This window comes from Lissotriton vulgaris, chromosome 11 (genome assembly GCF_964263255.1).
Source record: "Lissotriton vulgaris chromosome 11, aLisVul1.2, whole genome shotgun sequence".
NCBI classification, from domain to species: Eukaryota; Metazoa; Chordata; class Amphibia; order Caudata; family Salamandridae; genus Lissotriton; species Lissotriton vulgaris.
The window spans coordinates 273,814,173-273,834,549 of NC_141699.1; the positions used below are offsets into that span (position 1 = coordinate 273,814,173).

The window sequence follows — 20,377 nt, forward strand, 5'->3', positions numbered from 1 at the left end:
GAAGTCCAGCCCACAACCACTATACCATTATACCCCATTAAACATGAGGCCAAAATGCAAGTTGGAGAGATGCTCACACAACTTGAATATCAGGTTGTAATAGATCTCACCAATCAATAATCCTATGTTTTTAGTAATGAAAGAAGACCATTCATATCATTTTGTCTAGAACTACAGACAATTGAACAGTACTACACACACATTTTCTGTACAGAATGTGCACAGTACAGCTCTAATAAACAATATAGTACACAATAAGTATAAAACCACATTAGACATCCAAAAGGGTTTTCCGGCCAAAACATAGCATCTGAGAGCAGGCATCTGCCTGCATTTAGCGTATTTGACTCTCAAAAGCAATTCTGTCAATTGCCCAAAGGGTAAGAGAATAACCCTGGACTGTTTTCAGCTAGTGTAGCAGAACTGTTACAAGATTTTGTTGGCTAAGCATTGTTCTATGTTGGTGAACTATACTTGAATTTTTTTCTTTTTTTATTGTCTTATTCAGGCATACATATAACATAAATGCTTGCACATTTGAGCACTGTTCAGCTTAACTTCAAACAGTATTATCATAGAAGAATGGAATATCAACATTAAAGATTTTCAGGTACATTGCTTTGTTACAGATTATCCCACCAACTACTTAACCGGTGCATCTATACATCACATGGTAATAACTATCATAGATTTATTGACTGTAAAATATCAGTGTTAGTTATAGGTCGTAGAGACAAAAAGTCATAGGCCAGTATATTCAAGAGGGGGAGATCATGCACTGCGTGACCCTGGCCCCAAGCCCAAACCCGGACGTCGCCTGAGCGCTGGGAGCACACCCACAAACGGCCAAGCTGTAGAGGGGTTAATAAAGCAACATGGACTGGGAAGTGACCTAAGTTGGGCCAGCAGCATCTGGAAGATCTGTGTTTTGACCCCGTAGCCATGTGGTTAACGGTTCCCAGATATCCCTTGGGCGAGATGCCGTCGGCATTAGGTCCCAGAATGCTGCCTGCTGCTCCTGACAGTAAGCCACATCCCTCACCCATTCGGCCACCCGGGAGATCTCCTGGGCACCCCACCGCATGGCTATTCTGCACTTTGCGAGTAATAACATCATGGCCACCAAGAGTCTTTTCTTGGGTGGGATTTCCCCCACATACCCCAGCAAGGCCACCAGTGGAGTAGGTTTCAACTGCACACCTGCAACTGCCTGAATAATGTCATGTACCTCATTCCAAAATTCGGCAATGGAGTGGCAGCTCCATGCAACATGCAGAAAAGCAGCTGCTACTCGTCTGCACTTCCAGCAGCACGAATCTGGATGTAACCCCAGTTTGCGCAATAGGAGAGGAGTGCCATATAACCAGTGAATACATTTAAAATGAATCAATCGTAGCTTATAGTTTAGGATAGGTATCTCAGATGTGAGCAGCAGAATAGCTAATAGGTGTTCTAATGGTTTCATCACATCTAGGGGGCTGGAAAAACTGGATTCAGTGCCCTACAGGGAGCACGGAGCTGAAAATATAAAAATAAATTGCGGAGTGGCACCGGAGCCTCTTCCTGTGGTTGTGGCTGCTCTAAAAACGTGTCCCGCGGGTAGAGGTCCCCCATCGCAACGACAACTGTGTCTCGCGCTTGTGACATCGATCCCTTATTAAGGAAGGGGAAATGAGGGGGTGTGCAATCGGAGTGAATGGCTCGTATAACTATGGCAGCATCACTCTTTTCCTTAATCATTCCCAGGCCCATCGAAGAGTCTCAACTTTATTTATTTTATTCATCGCTCTGTGGTATGGTTTATAGATGGCTCCTTGCAAAGGGGCAGGGTCAGCTATATATGTTTCAATCGCCAAGTGTGGTTGGAATAGGATGGGGTATATCCAAAAGTTAAGAAATTGGGCCTGTGCACACAGTGGGTAAAGTTCGAAGTCAGACGCACCCAATCCACCCCCGGACAGCGGGCTTGTCAGTAATTTCCAGCTTACTCTAGGCTGTTTGCCTTCCCAAACTAGGGCAATTATGCACAAGCCCAGATAATTAAAAAAGGCCTTAGTTAAGGGAATGGGAATATTAACAAATAACTATAGACATTTAGGAAGAACTTTCATTTTGGTGATAGCGATTCTGCCAGCAAGTGACTGAGGCAAAGCTGCCCAGAATTTTGATTTGCCCTCTAACCAATATCAGTTTACCGAAATTCATCCGCCAAATTTCCTGTAAGTTTCTGCTGAACCAGACCCCTAGGTATTTGACCGCTCCATCCGCCCACTTAAGTGGCAATTCCAAGGTAGTTTCCAGCAGGGCATTTGTCAAAGGCAAAATGGAAGATTTAGACCAATTGATCTGTATGCCAGACATTCAACCAAAGCGGAGAGCTTCTTTCAAAACAGGGTTAAGGTTTTCGTCTGGTCTACGGATGTATAATGTTATGTGGTCTGCATACATTGATATGGCAAGATTCCTATCCGTAAATCCCAGGCCTCACATGCAATGTTGTTGGCGAATCCTGGCCGCCAGGGGTTTCATTGCCACCGCGAACAGCAGCGGTGAAAGCAGGCAGCCTTGTCTAGTTCCGTGAGTTATGTAGTATGGTTCTGAGGTTAGGTTATTGGCTTGCAGCCTGGCTTTGGGTTTAGTCTATAGCAGACTTATTAATTGAACAAAGTTGGGGCTTAAGTCCAATCTGGGCAGGAAAGTAAACCATAAAGTCTACTCTAGAGAGTTAAAAGCCTTTGTTTCATCGAGAAAAACTGAAGCGGAGGGCAAATGCAGATCAATCTGGTGTAGTGTGGCAAAAAACGTGCGCAAATTGTGGGCTGTCTACCTACCCGGGATGAATCCTGATTGATACGGTCTGGCTATAAGCGGTAGTAGTGGCTGAAGTCTATTAGCTATGAGTTTAGCAATAATCTTTACGTCCACATTAATTAGCGAAAGGGGTCTATATCATTTGCATAGATTGACAGCCTTTTCAGGTTTTAAAAGAGAGATAATAGCAGCTTCGCTCGTAGTCGGTGGAAGGATCCCTTTCTGAAGTGACTCCTGATATACATCCAACAGCCTAGGCACCAGCTCCTGGACATAGGTCTTATAAAATATGGTGGTTAGGCCATCTAGGCCCGGCGCTTTCTCGCCAGGCAGGCTACTAATAACTTGTATGATGTCCTCTATCGAGGACGGCACATCTAGATACTCACTGTATGAGGTCTGGGTAGGGGGCCTCCTGCGTTGCCGTGTACAGTGAAGCATAATATTTAATGAGAAATGTATGTGTGTCCTCTTGGCCTCTTTTAAGGTCTCCATCATCATTCAATAGCTCTGCTATAAAAAGAGGGGAAGTGCGCTGTTGTAGTGCATTAGCAAACGTTTTACCAGGCCTATCGCCTTTACCATAACTACGCGCCCTTGTATGAGCCCCAAAGAAGCTAGTTTCCCTGTCTGCCTCTTCTTCGAATTCTGTGATCTTCCCCCTAATGGTGGCCAGGAGACTTGGGTCCCTTGATTGAAAGAACAGTTGTTCAGCAACTTTGATCTCTTGCTCTAGTTTCGTTTTGGTGGTACGAATTGACTTTAGCTCCCCTGATTGCTTGGAAATGCACGCCCTCCCTAATCATGACCTTAAACGCCTCCCACAGGGTCAACGCGGAGACTACAGAGCCTTAGTTGATGGAGAAATATTGTGTCATATCAGTTCTAATCTCTTCCCTGAATGCAGCATCACAGAGTACATCGGGTGGTAGATGCCAACTGAATGCGCGGGGTGATGTTTTTGGTATCCTTCAGTGTAGCAGCACCGGAGCGTGGTCCGATAGTCTGTGTGCAAGGTGGAGTGTGGTCCATGACGCAATATCACATGAGATCAACCAGTAGTCGATTCTTGACCATGCATTGCGGTACGAGGTGATGCAGGTGCCTTCCCTCTTAGTTGGGTTTCTACTACGCCATATGTCTGTTAGATCTTGTTCAAGTATAAAAGTGTTTAATTGAGATGTAGCCCTGTGATGGGAATTACGAGGAGCACCCACTCTGTCACAAATATTATTGAGTAACATTCAGTCCCCACCTCAAATAATTGTGTCGCCCCCACAGTGATGCCAACTTGGCCCATACAGTGAGAAAAAAGTGTGGGTCGTCCACATTCATAAATTGCCACCAGCGTTATTTTAGTAGTCATCAAGGTGCCCATGAGAATAATGTATCTACCCTTAGGGTCTAATTGTACCTGCGTAGTTGACCAGCCCAGGCCAGGTCTAATCAGTCAAATAACACACAACACCTCGGGTCTAGTAAGGCAGGTGAAACACGAAGAAAGGGACAAGCAGAGATGAAAATATGTCAACAGGTTAAGACACTAGCCACCTCAGTAGGGAGGAGAAACTATCTTGCCAAAACCCATCATTCACAAGTTGTGAGGTATCATCATTTGGGTCTGGCCTCCTCTCGCTAGGGCACTCAGTCTTAGAAATAGACTGGGGTACCCTGAGCTGTTAGGAAGACTAGAGGATGGCTAATGACTCCACAGAGTACAGCATGGAAACCAATAAGCATATATTCATGCTAGGTGAAGAGGGTTTTCTACAAAAATAAAGAAAAGTGCAGTGCTAAATGATAAGAAAAAAGTGTGTTTAAAAATGACTAAAGGAGCTCCATCCCAATTTTATTATCAGCGTGCCCTTGTCATGGTTAAAAAGCAGTGTGTTAACACTAGAAAATGTCAAGTGTTAAGCGATGAATTAGGTCGACATGTTTCTGCCCACACAAGGATCTAACAGTATTGGGGCATTCTTCAGGACAAAATAAGCAAGTAATATATAAAGCTGCTGCTGAATATCAAAAAGTGAGAAACAAACCAGTGATAAATGTCAAGTTAAACTTTACATATACTCCACCGATAATATCCAACTAGGCAGTAGTGGAACAGAATACCGGTTACCTGAAAAGACAATATACATATATTAAAGTAGTGCTTTCCCCAATGCTCAAATTTCACCACACACACAGCCTCCATCTAATGACAAGGCTGGATTTAAACCAAGTATGGTTTCAACATAGTCCATATAGTGCATACAATACATACACTTACCCACAACAGTTGGGTGTCACCCTCACCTCTACCTGGTGACTACTCAGGGAAGGGGGCCCTGCTCTGTAACAAAAACGAAGTCCATGATACAATTAATCATGACATATCTGTCTATCACATGATTCTTGGTGGTCATGTCTCTTACACTGTAACAATGCACTCTCAATACAAACGTGAACCTCTCTGATTAAAAACCGACTATATTGAGTCGCGTGGGAAAGAAAGAATGATACCTATTGTTATCCTCATTGAAACAGGCATAGTGCGTTAGGGGATAAAACTGCAAAAGCGTGTCACTCTTTAAAAAGGCATGTAATGGAATTTAATTGGCAGGTAAGTTGGACGACTTTGCCTTCAATTATTATTATAACGTGTTCAGGCAGACAATATCATGAAGTATCATGAAGGAAAGGATAATGCGACCAATAGGACATGTAAACAAACGACTCGGTATTTAAAAGAGTCGTCAGTGTAGTGTAGCTACACTGAAGACTTGTAAACACGTCGCTAGCGCGGCAGAAAGTGAATGCGGGCAGGCATTTAAATGAGGCATTGGAAATACGGAAGGAGTCAAAAAGGACTTACCTCTCCGTCGGTACCCTGGGGCGGTCTTTGAGTAATGACTGGAGGTACCGACGGTGGCCATGGCGTGTTCATTTATCCTGGGCGTAGAGGTCCTAAAGCGGACTCTACGCTACTGCCTGCAAGGTAGACACCGTATGTCGTTACTACTTACTGCGCATGTCCGTAGGGGAAAGTGTTCCCCGGTTAGCGCATGGTTGTTAAGGCAAGTGTCAGTCAATGCGTTCCACGCATTCCTGCTGATCTTTAAAGAAACTTTATTGAATTGCCCCCACAATGTGCCGTAACAAATGCTCATAGAGCACGGCAGGCAAGGTCTCCTCTCCTCACTTGAATTAAATAGTGTCGCAAAACAGGTAGACGCCGTATGTCGTTACTGCGCATGTCTGTAGGGGAAAGTGTTCCCCGGTTAGCGCATGGTTGTTAAGGCAAGTGTCAGTCAATGCGTTCCACACATTCCTGCTGATCTTTAAAGAAACTTTATTGAATTGCCCCCAGAATGTGCCATAACAAATGCTCGTAGTTGAATTAAATAGTATCGCAAAACAAGTATTGTGCCATTCAAATGAAGCGCAATGATTTTTGCATCCATTCTTTCTTTCTTTTCCACGCGACTCAATATAGTCGGTTTTTATTCAGAGAGGTTCACGTTTGTATTGAGAGTGTATTGTTACAGTGTAAGAGACATGACCACCAAGAATCATGTGATAGACAGATATGCCATGATTAATTGTATCATGGACTTCGTTTTTGTTACAGAGCGAGGCCCCCTTCCCTGAGTAGTCACCAGGTAGAGGTGAGGGTGACACCCAACTGTTGTGGGTAAGTGTATGTATTGTATGCACTATATGGACTATGTTGAAACCATACTTGGTTTAATTCCAGCCTTGTCATTAGATGGAGGCTGTGTGTGTGGTGAAATTTGAGCATTGGGGCAAGCACTACTTTAATATATGTATATTGTCTTTTCAGGTAACCGGTATTCTATTCCACTACTGCCTAGTTGGATATTATCGGTGGAGTATATGTAATGTTTAACTTGACATTCATCACTGGTTTGTTTCTTACTTTTTGATATTCAGCAGCAGCTTTATATATTACTTGCTTATTTGGTCCTGAAGAATGCCCCGATACTGTTAGATCCTTGTGTGGGCAGAAACATGTCGACCTAATTCATCGCTTAACACTTGACATTGTCTAGTGTTAACACACTGCTTTTTAACCATGACAAGGGAACTCTGATAATAAAATTGGGATGGAGCTCCTTTAGTCATTTTTAAACACACTTTTGTCTTATCATTTAGCGCTGCACTTTTCTTTATTTTTGTAGAAATCCTCTTCACCTAGCATGAATATATGCTTATGGGTTCTATGCTGTACTCTGTGGAGTCATTAGCCATCCTCTAGTCTTCCTAACAGCTCAGGGTACCCCAGTCTATTTCTAAGACTGAGTGCCCTAGCGAGAGGAGGCCAGACCCAAATGATGATACCTCACAACTTGTGAATGATGGGTTTTGGCAAGATAGTTTCTCCTCCCTACTGAGGTGGCTAGTGTCTTAACCTGTTGACATATTTTCATCTCTGCTTGTCCCTTTCTTGTTCATGTTTCACCTGCCTTACTAGACCCGAGGTGTTGTGTGTTATTTGAACGTTATATAGGGGAAACTCACCTTGCAGGTCTTTAAAAATTTCCCTTAGATTTCCCTTAATGTTTTGTGTTCCAGGTCTAATCAGTATCACGACCCCGCTAGCGTAGTTAGAGAAGGGTGCCAAGTGTATTTCCCCCCAGTATCTATTCCTTAGCTTGGGGTTAGAGCCGCAGGAATAGATGAGTTTCCTGAAGGAAGCACACCTCTGTGATACCTGCTCAAATATGAGTGTACCCGCCGAGCCTTCTTGAAGTCGTTTAGCCCACGAATGTCCCAAGTGAGAAATTTAGTCTCAGTCATTTCTAGTAGACAAGAGATAAGCAATGTGTACCCACCCGTAGAATAAATGTACAATAGAACAGCAGAAAATGTACAGCCATGCCGATTTCCCATATTCTATATTTCGTAAAAAGTAAAAGCTTGTGCAACCTGTAATAGAAATCAAAACAGCAGTTCTCTTCCTGTATATGCCGTACAGTTATGGCCCATGCACCTGAGTGTGTAATGTTCCCCTCACCCTTGACCCACAACAACCTCCCAATCAGGTTGTGATGCATAATCACCCTCCCACCCACAACTGACCCAATGAACAGAACAACACCCCATGGGAGATCTCCCTCGGGGGGCTAGGGACGTCTGCTTTAACCTGCCTGTTGGCAGGGTGACCAGGCGTTAACTAATGGTACAAACTCTACCCAAGGACAAAACTGCCCCACCTCAAAATCTTATGTATTCCAACTGCAATAAAGGTAGACAGGTTCTCATACTGCAATGTGGCAGCTAACAGATCGACGACCAAGCCTGCGTATAACAGTATGAGAATGATAAGCTACATCTTAGTTATTATCACTTAGAGTAGGTTCTAAAGCAGCTTGCTGTGAGGGTAGCAAGGGCAATTTTCTTGCTCCTATATGTTTGGCATACTTGAGAGCTGATTTAGCATCAGTAAAGAACTGTGGTTTCCCATCATATGTGATTTTGAGCTTTGCTGGGTTTAACATAGCATACTCATTGGAGGCTGACTGCAGGATGCGCTTCGCAGGCAGAAATTCCATATGGGCTGCCTGAACCATAGATGTGTAGTCAGGGGAAAAGGACAAGGAGTTCCCCTGGTGGGATATGGGGCTTTGGTCCCTTGTAGCTATGAGGATAGCATCTCTGTCCCTGTAGTTCAGAAGGCGCGCAATAATTGGGCAGGCTTGGCTCCTGGTCGAGGTCTAGGGCCCAAGGTATGGTGCGCCCTTTTGACTATCATAACTTGTGATAGAGCTGAATAAAACAGTTCATGCAAAAGGTTATCTATAAAAGGTTCCATTTTTGGAATGACAATTGATTCTGGCAGTCCAATAATGCATAGGTTATTGCACCTGGAGCGCGCCTCCAAGTCCTCATTCTTACCTTTAATCACATCTAGTATTTTTTTCCATTTTAGGATTTGGGTTTGGGCTTCCGCTGTCACATCCTGAGTGTCCGACAACCTGTTCTCCAATACGTCCAGGTGGTTCTCATGCACATCGACATACTTTTTAACAGCATCAAGGCTGGAAGTGAGGGCGCCTATTTTGCTATCTACTGTTTTTATGCTGGAGCACACGTCCAGCAAGATTGTGCGGATATCATCCTCTGGACCTTTACAGCCCTGGGCCGCCTCCAGTTCAGGGCCAGTGTCATTGTAGTGGGTGAGGCGTTTGTTCTCGAATGGTAATTTCGCCTGTTTGGGGTCTGCTTTTTCCATTGCAACACAGTGCTTGATCGCGCAGGACTGCAAAACAAGGCTCAAGCTGCACTGGTTCAACCTGGAGCTCCAACACCCCAACAGCGCTCACCCAGCGAGGTGTGCTATGCTTATTTTTATGTAGCACCTCCTCTTGTCTCAATAGATCTTCTATTAGGACCCCAGTCCAGAGTTAGGTCGCGCCGAGGGATTGGATATTATGGCGATATTGAACAGCGGGTCAGAGCCAGTGCCTGGTACCCACCTACTCCAGATTGGGCCCAAGGTGAGCGGCATCCATACCCCAAATTCAGGCCCCCCACGCCTTGCACATTTGTGCGGGGGGCACAAATGAGGAGCAAGAGGTCTGACCAGCCCACACATCCACCTTGGAGCACAAGGCTCCGCAGCCTCTCAGCGGCCCGGTGTGAACAAAGGGTTCCCGTGGCGCAGGCACACACACACCCCCGGCCCCTGAGCTGCCTACATGTTATCAGGGGGATCAGGCTACTACAGCAGGGGCACTCATGGCCTTGCACCACCCCAAGCCCCAGCCCACACCTCCCGCACCTCGTTGTGATGATCAGATGCCTCTCCCCGCAGGACATCTCTTACAGGAGCTCTTCGAGTAGACAGTCTGCACCAGTAGTGTGCGTCACTACGGTTCCTTCTTCGTCTGGCCCAGAGATGTGGCATAGATGAGGACTCGGTTCCAAAGCGCGGAGCTCCGCTATGTCGAACAAACAATTACGGGGGTTCCCCTGAAGTCTGGCAAATTCCACCTTCTGCTTGGCACAGTTATTACATATGCTGCGATATCGCCAACAGTTATCTTTGGGGCTCACGCAGCTCCGGATGCTCTACTCAGCTCTACTCAGCTCTGACTGCACAGCGCTTATATTTTCAGCGGTTAGCCTACAGTGGTAGTGTCGTACCCAAGTTCAGCGACCTTGGAGTTCGAGTTGCCTAACTGCGTAGCTCAGTGGCTATGTTGGTGCGCCGCTCCGTTCGTGTTTCAGTAGGCCTCGTATCATGTCCATGGTTCCGCGTCGCCTCCAGCGTTGAAACCCTGCCGAATTGGAGCAGGTTATTTCAACCGCACATTGAGTGGGTCAGCTCCGGCAGAGTCCGATTCTAAAACGTGATTTTGCAGGATAATGCCGCCTGGTCTGCGGAGCCTCTTTAGAAGGCGGCAATTTCTGCTGCATGGCGTAGCCACGCCCCCTCAATGAACTATACTTGACAGGTAATGACTTACAACACAACTGGCTAGAGTACATTGCATAATTCTCTGATTTGCTCACATGGGCTACAAATTCTACTTTAAAAAATCCAAGATTGCCTATCTCAGTGTCCTGTTTTTGGGATACGAGTTGTCAAGTGAAGCCAAAAGTCTTGCAACACATTTCTTAGAGAAGTGTGTGCTTTTACAACCTCCAAACAAATTGAAAAATCTCCCATCAATATTGGATTTCCTAAATTTTTGGAGAACATACATACCAGACTATGCACAACGGGTAAAACCATTTGAGGACTTAATACGTCCAGACTTTTCAAGCACATATTGGGCATATGAACACACACATATTTTACATTCAGTACAAGCTGACATGCTAACTTCAAAACACTTACACACACATGTCAACACCACACATTTTGTGATCTGAACAATTGTGGGGATATCAGGTTACACTACTGTTACATTCAGAGAAGGAGACTCTGTACCATTTGCCAATATATCTCATCTATACACAAATGCAGAAATGCTTTTTGAACCAACTGAAAAAATACTGCGTCAGTACAGACAGCTGTAGTGAAAGAAAGATCATTGACTCAGGGAAAATGAATAATTGCAGTGACTCAGATTCCAGCCATAAAGGCTGTTACAAAGGCCAGGGTTCCTAACGTGAAAGCTTTACTTCCGAGATGGATTTAATAGGCCAACTGACTCACAGCAAAAGAAGTAGATTATGCTTTTGACTCTACACTACAAAACACAGGCATACCTTCAATATGAGCACAAATATACTCTGCCCAGTAAAATAATGCCTTTAGATCAGTATGATTTTATAATCTACACTGATGGTTCTGCCTAGCCTGCAGTAGGGACAAAACACCAATAATCTTCTGCTTGTGCAGCGGTAACATGAGGAGTGAAGGATTCCAACCAAATAAAACATTCACACAGTCACTTAGTGATTACACTGCACAGCTTGCTGAACTGAAAGCTCTAATTTTGGCACTTGAGAACACAGCTTATGAGTTCCCCATACTATAGTATGCGATTCATATAATTGTGTGCAATCTTACAATGAGTACTTACATGACTGAAGCCAGAATGGAGTAAGAGATTCAAAACGGTACACGATCAAGCATAAAAAGCTCTGGGGCCAGGTGACTAAACTTAAATCAAGTTTGCCACAAGGTCATGTTATTCACACACTGAGCCACCAATGTTGCAGGGAATTTGTTGGCTGATGAAGCCACAGAAGCAACAGTGCAAACTGCTGCAGTCACTGCAGTGACTAATTCTAGTCCGAGAATAGATGGAGACATTATGAAGGCTGTCACAGCTTCGTACAGTTGCACCCCCTTACCGAAAGATTTTCCAACAAAATGGTGCTACCTGTTAAACACGCAAACATTCCATTAGCTCATCTTCCTGGAGTGGGGGATCGAGTGATATCAAATTCAGATCACAGGTTAAGACTAATCCTAGAAGCACATGAGGGTCTAGCATCTGCACCGGATGCTACAATTTAACTATTCCAGCAATGCTATTGATAGCTAGGTCTTTACAAACAGCTAAAGAATGTTCCAAGACTGTGCCAAATCACTGGGCCTGACTTAGATCTTGGCGATAATGGTTCCACAATCGCTTTTCCATTGGATTTCCCATCCGCCTACAAGGCTGTCCGCCCGCTCTATTTAGATGCTAGTGGGTACATGGACGAAAGACCGTCAGGATGCCACCGACTCTGCCAGCTGTGTTCACCCATGTTGGCAGTGCCATTGACAAAAGCGGTTGTTGTAGGGAGTACAGAGACTTTGTCCACTGGGCCGGTCATTATGTGCCTTCCTACCGACGTGACAGTAGCGGGGAAACCTCCACACTTGAGTTGACGAATTGGAAGAGATATAAGTCGGAAACACACCTTTTCTCACTCTCACACTTCCTTTTCCACCATGGAATCAATCTTCCAAGTCCTGCCTCTGCTGCCTGACCACGTAGCACATCAACCCCATTGTGGCCGCAATTGAAGGTAAGTTCCTCTTTTACCTGTTACCTTTTGACTTCTCTGTTAACATTTGCACTGGACTTGTGCATTTTTAAATCTCTTTTACAAGCAATAGCATACCAATGTGCAATGCATATGTGTGTAATGTTGATGTTTAAGAAATTTAAAGAAATACACCTTATGATTACACTGTATTTCTAAATTTGGTGCATGCTACCTTCCATAAAATGGACACTTACACACAAAAAAGGACATCAATCCAAAAATCTAAAAGTGACCATATACATATGTTTAAATAAATTGCATAAATTGTCTAATTAAAAACATATGCATTATACATCATTGGGGTACGTAAAATGTAACAATGTAGAAATTGCACTAGACAAGGTGCAACTTTTGATTTTGAAATACCAGTAAAATAAATGTCAGTCCCAAACTTGAATCAGTTAATATTTTAATCCATGTAACATTTCCCCTTGTCTAGTGCAATTCCTGTATTTCATCAAATTTCAATTATCACATTCTTTTTAAGGTGTAATGCCTATGGTTTATTCTCATCACTTATCAAGTTAAAATAAACACACCTGTACTAACACTAAAATTAAAACATCTATTTGTTGGTGCAAGTGTCCATTATCATGATGAATCCTTGCATCTAAATTCAAATGACCATTATATACATTTTAACCATTGTATGCACTCAACAAAAAGGACATTTGAAAAAATCTGTTGTATTTTCTGCCATAATGGTAACTAAAAATATGAAGTCAGTTGTGTAGTTGCAGTACTGGTGTATGTGTTGTACGTTTGGGTGTTTGTTTCTTGGCAGGTGTATGTTGATCGTGAGTGTGTGCATTTGTGTTTGGTGGGCGTTGTTTTGCATGCAGGTGTGTATTTGGATGAGTGTGCTGTTGAGGTGTTTGTGGTGCTTGCGAGTGTAATGTTTCTTGTGGGTGGGGTGGTGGGTGTGGTGCTTGTGGATGTGGTGGTGGTTTTGGGTGTAGTGCTTATGGGTGTGGAGGTGATGGTAGGTTGTGGTGGGAGTGGTTGTGAGTGTGGTGGTTGTGGGTATGGAGGTATTTGTGGGCGTGGTACTTGTGAGTGCGCTGTGGTTGCTGTGGTGGTTGTGGCTGTGCTGGTGTTTGTGGTGGGGATGGTGCCTGTATATTGTTTCAGTGTATGCTTGTGTTTCTTGTTGGGTTTGTGTTTGTGTGTGGGTGTGCTGCTTGTGTCTGTTGAAGAGAGTGGGTGCAAAGGCGTGTGTGTGCTTGGAACAGGGCTGGGAAATGGGAATTGGGATGGGTAAGGGGCCTGAGTTGGGGCACAAGGTTGGACTGCTTGCGAAGCTGCAGTCAGTGCGGAGACTAATCCTGTAAATGATCTCTGCAGGCCAGACATAGCACTATTATGAATGCCTTCCAGGTATGCTAGCATTTGTTGCACAAGGAAACTAAGGCCCCTGATGGCATTCAGGAGTGCAGTCTGGCCTATAAAGATGCTGTGTCCAGGTCTATAGCCTCCTCACTCAGCACAGATGGAGGGACGGGGTGTGAGGGCCCTGCAGCAAAGACCCCATTTGTGAAGGAGTAAGACATCAAGCAAATCTGTCACTTTTAGCATGAATGAAATATAATTTTGTAATCAAAACACATTTGGGATATGTTTTGAATCAGAATGTAGCCATTTAATTTGATGTTACTAGTAATTTTGGCTCACTTGCTCACTCTTGTTTGTGTATAAAACCAACTTACCAATGTGAGGTTTGGAACATCCACTGTATCGTAACTGCATTTTTATGCTATGTCACTTGTAATAGGGCTAACCTTACATAATTCACAATAGTGAAGGAGCATCACACCTGACACAATAAATACTAGTGGCCTGTTTGGTACAACTGCCCTTTATAACAAACAACTTGATTATATTTATTGTTTAGCCAGGCACTTCTGATACCAGTCCTTTGGTAGTGATTAGAAATCAGGTGGTATCCTTTCCGTAAATTCATATACAAGACACATCATCATACACCTTGTGCAAAACATGCACCTTGAAGAACTCTAATTGTGAGTTGGACATGTGTCGAACTTAATGTTGATTGCAAAATTAGTTGCTGTAACAAAAAGTAGTTATTTAACATGGTAAACTTAAACTGGAACTTACCCCCTTGATCCTGCTGCTGGACTCTCAACTGCCTATCAAGCTGCGGATAGACCCCGGCTAGTATGCAAGCCATTGGGGGTGAGGGTGTGGCGTGCATGCTTTCCACATTGGGAGGACTTGCCGAGCTGGACTTCTGATGAATTCTTGGTCCAACGGCGTAGGTCCTCCCAACTCTTTCGACATTGAATGCTGCGCAGCTCGTAGACCCTCAGGGTTTGCACCTTCTTGGCAATGGCCTTCCAAATGTTTTTTTCTGATGGGTGTTGACATGTATCTGTATGGATAAAAAAATATGAAAGACAAAAAAATAATTGTTTTGTGACTGGTTTGTCTGTATTAATGTAAAACAATTCATATTAAGGAACATTTTTCTGCACTTAAAATTTCTCTCATGTAAAAAAAGGGCTGTATTTTTCCCATACACTTATGGCAGAGTGTCTACCGCCCACTGTTTGTAAATGCAACACTTTGAAATGTGAGTAAATATGGAGTGTTAACTCAATAATTCAGGTAACTCTCTATTCCATTTTTCTTCACGTAAAAGCATTCAGAAGCTTCATTTTGTTCACAGCTCCAATTTTGAGTTGGCAAGGATTTTTTTTAAGAGTCAAATACCTCAGTGCTTCGGATGTTCATCTCTGTGACTCGGCCCCAGCCTTCTCCACAAATCTGAGTACTGCTCATTGTCAGGGCCTGCTATCTGCAGCCGGATGATCATGATGTCAAATGATCACAGCCTTCCCTTAACTTTGAAACGAATACATGCTATTGTGCCAATTTGAAAATAGAACGCAAGGTTGTTGACTGGTTGGGGACACCTGAATTAGGCTGAGTGTTTTGTGGGATTACACACAAACCACACATCATTTGTATTTGGTATGTACAAGATTAAATATATGTACAGTTGTAAAGAAAATATAATGGGTTTTCTAATTTAACATGATGTGAAATTTCCACATTTCAAATGAATTTCATGGATATATTTAAAAAAACACACCACATAAAATGCAGGACTTAAAACACACAACGCATACTAATGTTGTTGTTTTCTCTAATTAGAAAGTGGTTAAAAATGTATACCATCAGTGTTCTATATCCTGTAAAAAATAAATGGCACTTCACTTCAATCACTAGACTTCACCCAGGAACTCAATGGGTTATTCTAGCCTGTGTTTTTTTAAAACAAACAGACAGATTTACAAAGACATTTTAAACATGTACCTTTTCCACCGGTGAGTCATAGAGCTACCTGTACAGGACCTCCATTGCCAGAAACTCCAACTCCTCTGGCAACATGCTTTGCTTGACATCGTGACTCCCAGAAGTCGGAAATGGCAGCAAAAGTTGAGTTCTTGTTGACTGCATTGTTAGGAGGCAAATTAGCTTTTTTTGCAACACTGCGTACATGTACACGATGTACGCGATCATCAATGGCGATGGACACATCCATTGGCTGTCATATATTGCTTTCACACACGTTAGCCTATAGCTGTGTCCGTCGTGGAGTTTCACACTCACTAAGTGGTCAACTTTTACAGTGCCCGTCTAATTCCAAATGTCTTGAATGAATGAATGAAATTAAACTTATAAACGCGCAACTTTGCCCAAAGGCATCAAGGCGCCTACCAAAGAGATCAAAAAAGAAAGAAAAGGCAGAACCAAAAGCTAAGGGTATGCTTTACCAAAGAGCCATGTTTTCAAAGCTTTTCTGAAAGATTGCATTGAGGGTAAAATCCTGATCTCTAAGGGAACATTGTCCCACCATCTTGGGGCCAGGTTGGAGAAGGCTCTGCCTCCCCATTTAGCTCTTCGCACTCGAGGCGCAGTAAGGAGCAATTTCGCCGAGGAACGAAGGTTCCTAGCAGGAGAATACGGGAGGAGGAGATCTTTTACGCCTCCAGTCTCTTTCCCGTTTAAAGCACCATTCACCAGGCATAACACTTTAAATGAAATCCTGGCGTCAATGGGAAGCCAGTGCAAAGATTTCCTGGCGGCGGTCGCTGACGACCTTCTCGGAAGGTCCAGGACGAACTTCGCCGCTGCATTTTGCACCGATTGAAGGCCTTGCAACAGACCTTTATTGGCTCCGGCATATAAAGCATTGCAATAATCGAGCCGAGATGTTATCAGAGCTACGACAGTTTGTTTCCGAGCTTGCACAGACAGATAGTACTTGATTTTGCGCAAGATTGCAATGATGCCCCAGCAGGTGGAAATAGTCCGCCTTACTTGAAGAGCCATATCAAGGGAGGGATCAATCATAACCCCCAGATTTCGTGCTGCACGAGTTGGGGCCGGACAGGTCCCCAAGGATTCGGGCCACCATTCCGTCGACCAGATGTCTTCCTTCTCGCGGAATACAAGGATCTCCGTCTTTTCGCCATTTAGCCGCAGTGAATTGTTGATCATCCACAGGGCAACTGCCTCCATGCAGAGTCTGAACTTAGAGGCAGAGGAGCTGACAGGCTGGGCGAGAGACAGCAAGATCTGCGTGTCATCGGCGTACGACACTACCTCCATCCCAAAAAATCTAATGAGCCTGGCCAGGGGGGTCACATAGATGTTAAACAGGGTCGGGCTTAACGCCGACCCCTGTGGGACCCCCCAATTCAGCGGCAGGGATGGAGATAGGAACTCTCCCAGCTTCACTCTCTGTTCCCTCTGGTCCAAGAAGGAGGCCAACAGGCTTAAAGCGTGCCCCTCCACCCCTATCTCCCTCAGACGAGATGTTAAAACGAGGGGAGACAGGGTGTCAAACGCAGCTGTGAGATCCAGAAGGATCAGCAACGTACTTCCGCCCTTGTAACCGTGGTGCGGATGTTATCAAGCACCACGGTCAGGGCGGATTCCGTGCTATGACCCTTCCGGAAACCATGCTGCGAGTGATCCAAAAGACCAGCGGAATCCAGAAAGAAAGAAAGATGATGGTGTAGATGGATTTCCAGCATCTTTGCTGGGGCTGGGAGCAGCGAAATGGGGCGGAAATTTTTCAGCACTTCTGGGTCCAGTGACGGCTTCTTCAAGAGCGGCTTCACGACCGCTTTCTTCCATTGGGAAGGGAAAGTGCCTTCACTCAAGGCCTTGTTCATAATCTGAAGTAACGGGGGCAGGAGAGTTTCCTTACATTGTTTGAGGAGATGAAGAGGGCAGGGATCGAGAGGTGAGCCGGATTTGGTCTTGGTCAAGAGAACTTCTAATTCCTGTAAGGAAAGTGAAGGAAAGCTAGACAACGAGATCGAATTTATAGGACCGACCGGCCCAGTAAGGGGAGGGATCTGAGGAACAGAGAGAGCAGGCAAAGATGCAGGGATCCTTTGGAGCTCAAGAGCCGAGACAATGCCCTAAATTTTGTCCTGAAAAAAATCTGCTATGTTGTCACAAAGCTGCTGTGAATTAATAACAAGTTCAGGGGTCTTCAGAGTAATTAAAGAGTCGACGATATTAAAGAGCTCTTTCGGAGAGGTAAGAGCCCCAGTGAGGTTTGAAAAATATTCTTGCTTAGTTCTAATAAGCTCCGTCCTGTATTCCCTCAGAAGAGTTTTGTGATCCTCTCTATCCTGCATATTCCCGCTAGATCTCCAACATCGTTCCTGCTTTCTACAGGCTTGTCTTAATAGCCTTAGGGACTCGACATACCAAGGAGCCGATGGCCTTTTTTCTAGCACTATAGCGAAAGAGAGAGGTGCAAGCTCATCCACAGCTGCAGAGGTGACGTCTTCAAACCTCTGTACCGCGGAGTCAACGTACTCATCTCTTAAAATTAATAAAGTGGAAATTAATGGAGCCAATGACTCATTAGTCACCTTCCTCAGATTTCGCTTGAGTTCCAGTTTGCTGGGACCTTTCGGTATATTATGAATAGGAGTGGTCTCCAATGATTGATGGCGAGATCAGGTGCCTGTCATTTTAAATGGTCAAATAGTGTGTTTGTCAATGTTTAGTGCGTCACCACCACTCAAAAAAGGTGGATAGTTTGTTTACCTATTCAATATGCTAATGTTACTAATTAATTTAATAATAAACATTTATATGTAGTGTGTTATTATGTTTAAATGTGATAGTTTCGCAGTGTTGTTTACACCAATATTACATGTTGTGTTAAATATTTAACAAAATATTAAAGTTGTGCTATTCATCAAAAAAAGTTTGTGAATGTTTTAAAATGTTGATAATGTTTTTAATGCAGACATATGAACCCAGGTTCAGTGACGAGACGACAACCTCAGGTGTTCCAACCATTTCCAGACCTCCCACCATGGAAGAACGGGATATTCTAAAAAAATCTCAAATTGAATAGGCAAAAAACAGTGGATTTATGTCTTCAGCTGGAACAAGATCTTCTGCCTCACAATAGAAATCCCACATCTATTAATCTAATTGTCAAACTCATGGCAGTACTTCATTTTGTGGCCTCGTGATCATTCCAATGCACTTTGGCAGTATCTGGTGGAATGTCACAACCAACTTTCAATGATGTGCTACAAGAAGTTCTTTCTTCAATGATGAGACACATCAACAGCTTTATCCAGTTTCCAGAATATGAGGATTTGGCCAATGTGAAGGGAGATTTTTATGCTTTGGGTCGCCTATCACATGTGGTTGGAGCAATTGATGGGACAAATATTGCCTTAGTACCACCACACGCAAGGGAACATGTCTACCGGAATCGGAAGCACTTCCATTCAATCATTGTCCAAGTTATCTGCTTGCCTAATTTGTACATCACAAGTCTCTGTGTGCATTTCCCCGGATCAACCGATTATTCCTTTGTACTATTGTACAGAAGCATACCCCTCCAATGTCACAACTTGGACCTAAGAGGACCTGGCTTGTTAGTAAGAACAGTATTCCAATATATGTTGTTTGGTTGATTTAAAGTTTCATGATCTACAAAAAAAATACTTTTTTGGCTCTTTTTCCCATATAGGAGGCTCAGCTTATCCTAACAGACCATGGTTGTTGGCACTGCTGAGGAATCCAACAACGCATGGGGAAGTAGACTTCAATAACGCCCATGAACAAACACTAGGTCAGTAGCGCAGGCATTTGGGTTCCTAGAGGCCAGATTTCACTGCCTGGATAAGACTGGTGGAGCCCTCCTCTACTCAAACAATAAGGTGAGCCAAATCACCATGGCCTGCTGCATGCTTCACAACATAGCCCTGCGATGGGACATCCCATACATCGCATAGGATGGAGACCATGAAGAGCCACCCGGTGAGGATGTTGAATTGCCAAATGAAGATGATAGGGGTAAAGAGGAAGGAACTGATTTAGATCAAGATGTTATTGACAACTTCTTCACGTAAGTAAGAGCATATATTAACAGTTTTAGAAAAGAAATGTTAAATCCAACTTTTAATCGAATGAGAATGACAGTCAGTGCTGGACATTTTTTAGAAAGGGAAAGCTAAGGAATTACAGGGCAAAGCTGTTTGTTGATCAAAGGTTTGACACATTCCCACCTTTGTTCATTTACATTGTTTATCTTTGATTGTCCATAAAAAATGTGTCCTCAAAATAGTTCATTACTTACATGTTTATTTTGTAATGTAATTTAAAGAATCTTTTTTTCCTGTTTTAGGTTCCTTTACCATCTCATCTTCTTTTGGACCTTTCACAGCGGTGACATTTGCTGTTATATGCTGCTGTTGGGAAGTACAAAGGGAACATGAGTTGATCCTGTGAAATACACACATACACAGACTTCTGGTGTACATATCTTGTAGAAAGGCAACTTGCACATTGATTGAACATTAGATGCATTAGACTTGTTTTCTATTGAATGCTGCCACCAAGGCAATATTTTTCTGCTCAAATTTTTCTAACCATGGGCCCGATGTAGGTGGCCAATACCGGTCGGAAACGGCCGAATTCGGCCGTTTCCGACCGGTATTTGGCCTTTTGAGATGTAGGGGACCTTTTTTTGTACGATTCGGTATTTTAC

The 20,377-nt window shown here is 43.7% G+C and overlaps 1 long non-coding RNA gene across 1 annotated transcript in view; it reads right to left on the reverse strand.

The window, feature by feature from the left end:
* Window positions 1-20,377, reverse strand: part of LOC147679651 (uncharacterized) — a 325,346-nt gene that overhangs the window by 167,711 nt on the left and 137,258 nt on the right. Inside the window, exon 4 of the long non-coding RNA XR_015300895.1 lies at window positions 14,431-14,704. This is a non-coding gene — a long non-coding RNA (uncharacterized LOC147679651). The remainder of the gene's footprint in view (window positions 1-14,430; window positions 14,705-20,377) is intronic.